The following is a 6,000-nucleotide window of genomic DNA, read 5'->3' on the forward strand; positions in this document are numbered from 1 at the left end:
GATTTCTGTAAAGCTTTTGACAGTGTACACAGAGACAGTGTTTGGGAAATCATAGCATATTATGGAATACCAGCAAAAAATAAATTAGGGTCATCAGAGATGTGATAATGCTGAACGTGCAGTCAGAGACAGTGACATCAGAAAATGGTCTGCAGTGACAACTGGAGTAAGGTAAAAGTGTATTATGTCCCGACTGATTTTTTTGGATTGGTCTTTGACTATGTCACAAGGAAAAGTAACTGCAGGAGGAAACTGAGGAATTTTATGGACAAGTGACAAAGCACACTTGGGTGACCTTGTTTTTGCTGATGACATTGGCCTCCTTAGTTCCATTAAGTGATATGTTGAAGAAGAGACCGAGCTTTTGGCAGACACAGCAAAACAAGATGGTTTGTTTATCCACAAAGGGAAGACAAAATATATGGCTATCAATGTTCCAAAAGCAAGTCAGAGTAGGTGGAGAAACACCAGAAGTCATTTTACCAATCTAGCAATGATGAGGACACCATGCTATAGTCAAGCAACAAGTATCAAAAGATATTTAGGATCCTAATTTCAATAGCCTACAATGCTCAGATCATACTATTGTTCGCACATATATTATAGAATGAAATGTGGAGAAATAAATAAATCTTACTTGTTGGCATATTTCACGCTGCTTTCGTGTTCTATTATGGCTACTAAACATGTTGGGTCAAATGCACCCCTTATCATTAGTCAGTGGAGTTACCCTGGAAATTTTAACCCTTTTACCTCATTTTGTTATAGTGATGAGAATGGTTTCATGCTTTGTGTTCTGCTTATTTTTAAAATACAACATAAAATAAGTGTGACTATATCCCAAAATTGTATCCTTATCAGTAGGTTCCTACCAAATTCACGGCCATGAAAAACATGTCATGGACTGTGAAATCTGGTCTTGTGCACTTTTACCCTATATTAGATTGTCTCCTTGTGAAATCTAGCATTTTGCAAATTGGGGGTCCTGACTCAAAAAGGGAGTTGCAGGGGGATCACAAGGGCAGGGGGGAGGACCATGGTATTGCCACCCTTACTTCTGCGCTGCCTTCAGAGCTGGGTGGCCAGAGTGGCGGCTGTTGACCGGGCACCCAGCTCTGAAGGCAGCACCCCACTAGCAGAAGTAAGGGTGGCAATACTATACCATGCCATCCTTACTTCTGTGGTGCTGCTGACAGTGGCACTGCCTTCAGAGTTGGGCTCACAGTCAGCAGCTGCCGCTCCCCAGCTGCTCAGCTCTGAAGGCAGCGCCGCTCCCACCAGCAGCACAGAAGTCAGGGTAGCAGTACCACAACCCCCACTCCCTACAATGACCTTGTGATTCCCCCCCCCCAACTCTTTTTTGGGTCAGGACCCCTACAATTACAACACCATGAAATTTCAGATTGAAATGGCTGAAATCATAAAATTTATGATTTTTTAAAATCCTATGACCGTGAAATTGACCAATATGGACCATGAATTTGGTAGGGCCCTACTTATAAGACTCTGATAATTGGGACAACTGCTGTAACTGGCACATTTTTGTTTCTACTGGTGTATCACATTATCTAGCTAATGTATTTTTTGCTCAAAAACAAATATGGCAACCACCAGTTTCTGCATACTGAAAATACTCTTACTAAACAAAGAAAAAAGAATATTAGGACATGAGAGAGAGCTAGAAAATTGAATGAGCTACTGTAATTAATTTTAATAGCTACAAGATACACCTAAAGCATATTCCCAAACTAGTTCACTCTGCTAATCACGGAATAAAAAAAAAATGCAGAGCCAGATCCTGCAGCCCTTATTTATGTTGGGCAGCATTTGTTGTACAAATAGTTCCATTCAAGTGAAGTACTACTCAGAGTAGAGTTGCAGAATATAGCCCACAATAATGTACACATTTCAGGTGACAAGAACATCATTCAGTGAGCATTCTAAATAGCAGGTACACCAATATTCATGAAATATAGCCTTGACTTTAGGGTATTAATTTGTACAATGGACTGTCCTATTGAAGCATTACAAAGCTCACACTTTAGAGGATTAATACAGCATTAGCTGTTTTTTTTCAAAAGTCAGTCTTTAGGCCATGATGGCACTAAGACTGTAAATCTGACAAGGTACATAGCACACTTACAGTCAGTTAATTCTCAGCTGAAAGACCAAGTGAGTCAGCTATCAATTTAGCATGTTATATCAGGGAGAAATGTATAACCATGCTTTTCGTTATTTCCTCTGGAAGCCCGCCTCAAAAAAAAATCATTGTTGCATCTATAACATTTCTTTATTAGCCTTGATCCAACCCACTAGAACTGCTGCATTGATGTGCAATATAATTCAAAGCACACAAGTGAACACTCTGGGCTTTGGAACAATAGAGGTCTGGCTGTACTTGAAAGGCAGCACACTCAGTTCTAGAAAGAACCTTCATTAGCAAGCAGAGTTAATGAATGACTAAAACAACATTGGCAGCAGATCACAAGATAATTTATCTGCAGGATCATGGTGGTGAAGATGAAAAGGTGAAGGAAAGAATATAGTGCCCATCCAGAACTATTCTCTATTCCTAAACAGCTAAGACAAAATATAAACAGGAGCATCTAAGCTGTGCAGTACTGACATGGTTTGCTTTTCAGTACAAACATGCAAAACAATAATTCCACATGGTGGAGGAAGGGGATTCATCTATAATAAAGCAAGACTGGCATTTAAAACAGTACAATCTCTTGCAGGAAAGCATGCTTTCCAGGACCTCGCTATGGAGCAATTGCCAGTTATGTAAAAGTACATCCAAACATTCAATGCTGGAGGATGTCAAGGACAACTATAATGTTGATTTTGTGTGTGTCAGATTTCTTTACGTCAGTTAGGGAGGCTGTATGACCTTAACATGGGAACAACAACAAAAGAGTTTGTGAAATCTGCAGACTTGCACTGAAAAGACTGCCTCAGAGAAGTGTGTCAATCACGTAGTCAAGGTTTCTCTAAGACACCCAAAAAGACTGACAATTTACAGCTGCTAAACTAATTTTTAAAAAAGACCATCCTGAAAGGGTGATTAAATACGGATGTTTTTTTCTCAGCTTCTCTTGTTAGCACTTCAGAAAGTTTGCAAAAGATACATTGTACTTTGAGTCTAAAAAAAGTTACCATTAAACATGATTAGAATGCTTCACACTTCTATAGCACTTTAAGGATCTCAAAGCCCTTACAAAAACTAATGCATTTTAGCCTAGCAACATCCCTGTGGAATAGGCAAGTATGATTATGTCCCTCTTATAAGTGGAGACCTAAGGTTCAGAGATTAAGTAATTTAACAAGAGCACACAAGTGTGGAAGAGCTGCAAGTAGAATCCAAGACTCTTGACTCATAAGGTCACACCTCTCAGAGGGCTATGCCATTTCCTTTGAGTGGTCCCTTCCAGGGGCAGCTTTAACTACAGTCCATGAGTGAAATTGCACCCACAGAAGTCAGGCCAAATCAGGTCAAATTAAAGTGGTCTTGTGACCCAGCACTACTCAAATTTCATGGTGAACTATCACAAATGGAAGGGATAAAAAAAATAGCAGATTCACATAATATTTGAGTAACAGATTTTATCTTAGTTTTTCAGTATTTAAAAGGAGCCCATAATTCCAACTGGGTGCATGTGCAAATATTTCAGTTAGAGTTACAAAATCCAAAAGTTCCTGGAGTAATTTAAAGCAATGTATCTTAAGTAACTGGAGATGAAAAACCTCTTTGTTCAATAAAGCAGTGTCCCCTTCATTACTAAATAAAATTTGGACATACACTGGGAAGGGTATGTTGGCTGCAAAATTCATTGTATCATCTATGCTGGATTAGCAGTCACCAGGTAATAGCATTCATACTTAGACTTCAAAGGAACTCCGAGTATAAGTGACAGACCCTTAGAAGAAGGGGTTGGAAAAAAGTCTCACTGACAGTTATGACCTCAGCCACTGGGATATAAAGATAAGGAGTAGTTTGATTTACCAGGGTTGTAACTATAAGGTTTAATTTACCTACTTTGGCGGTTTCCCAGGCTGTGTACTAGATTCAATGTTATAGAAACGTTAAGATATTTATCTTGGCCCATGTCCAAATATGCTGGGACAGTCACTGTGGACCAGTCTTGAACACAATTCTAAACTCTGGTAAAATAAGAGGAGGTTAAGAGGTACCTGACCTGCAGCATTCACACCAAGGCAAACAGCAAAAGACCATCCCATCCCCAAGAAGATTGACTGCAGTGAGTGAGGAGCAAGGGGAAAGACTAGTGATAAAGTGGAGCAGGGAAGTGACAGTTACATAGTGTACATATTAAGCAAGATTTTTCCCCCTCAAAGATTTTGGATTCTTTTCCTGGCAGAGGGAATTGGCACCATACTTTGCAATATCACCATGGCTTCCAAATAGTCAGGAAGATTTGAACTCCAAGTGTGAACTATTTACTTGTTTGGGGAGAAATCAGTGATAGTAAGTAAAGACAAGGCTACACTTCAATATTAGACTACAACTCAAAATCATGTTCAAGATATCTAATTTCTTTTGAAAGCAAAAAGTTCTTGAGGATGATCTATGAACTGTTACACAGCCTGAGAACCATTTAACAGAATGAACAAGCATGAGAAGGAAACATTCCAGAAACATCTACTGTTTCAATTCCTTCAACCACTTCACAAGCTGCAGCTCTCTTTCTGTGTGACCTATCTGCTGGTAAGGATGAGAAACCATGTCAACTGATACTGGTCATCTTCTGATCTATTCTAAACATACAAAAATTTTCCTTTCATTGAATATTCAGTCCAGGCTGGTGCTGTCTTCTGTTTGTTGGGGGCACTTCACTCTGTACACAATAAATAAGGTACCTGGTAGCAATTACAATTGGAATTGATAAATGCAAAAAGCACACAGATATATGCAAAGGCATAATCTTTCTCCTGCTCATAAAGACACTTTTCAGCAGTGGATGGACTGTCTCTCATGGAAAAGCAGAGAGAGTGTCACACACCATATCAAATCAGGGAGGAAAGCACAAGTTGAACAAAACAAATTCTTCTTCCAGCACATTGCTGACTGCAAGAAGACCTCTGTGTAACTCGAAAGCTGGCCTGTCAACAACAGAAGTTGGCCCAGTCAGAGAGATTATCTCCCCAACCTTGTCTCTCTAATGCTCACAATAGACTGTTAAACTTATGGAAAATGATATTCTGTAGGAGGGCAAAGAAGGAGACAGGCCACTCCTTCACCTGACCTCATGCATCTCCTCCCAGAAGGCTCTGGGGAAGAAGTTTTCTTTAACAAGAATCCACGTTTCTGGCACCTTTGGAGATGAGGGGGGCATGTTCCAACAACAAACAAAAATGAACTTCCCCATGTCATTCACAGAATCCCAAACACCTGAATACAGGCCTCTCTCTTACCTCAGAGCCTGGGTGAGCAAAAGGGTTCCTTCAGAGTCCTTTTATTAGTTCCTATGAGTTGACCTGCTTTGGGGTTTACCTTGCAGCTGCTCTGGACAGAGCTGGCTCCCTTGCAGACTTTCCAGAGTCAGCCACCTCTGGAACTACTTCAGGCTCTTTATATCAGGAATCCGCTGCTTAAGGCATCTACTGCTTCCCTTTGCTAGGTGTCTGTCTGTCTCATTTCAGAAGCCTACACTAAGCTTCAAGACTCCAGCAAGGTGTCTTCTTAACACCCTCATTTGCTTGCTCTCCCACACATCAAGAATAAAAAAAGCCATGAAAATGGAATATTCGTTGCATTATTATGCATCATAATTGTTACTATAAGCAGAGTATCATAAGATTAAGTTTGTTGAAATATGAAGTGATCATGCTCTTTGTATTTATTTTTGGTTTTCATACCACAATTACACTAGAGTTTGGTATAGTTCACACATTGAATTGGGAGGCTGTATCCACTCCTGATCCCATCACACCATGGAAACCCCTTTAGAGGGTTCAGGCTCCACCTGAAAGGAAAAGAGG

The sequence above is a fragment of the Mauremys mutica genome, chromosome 5 (assembly GCF_020497125.1).
Source record: "Mauremys mutica isolate MM-2020 ecotype Southern chromosome 5, ASM2049712v1, whole genome shotgun sequence".
Taxonomy (NCBI): domain Eukaryota; kingdom Metazoa; phylum Chordata; order Testudines; family Geoemydidae; genus Mauremys; species Mauremys mutica.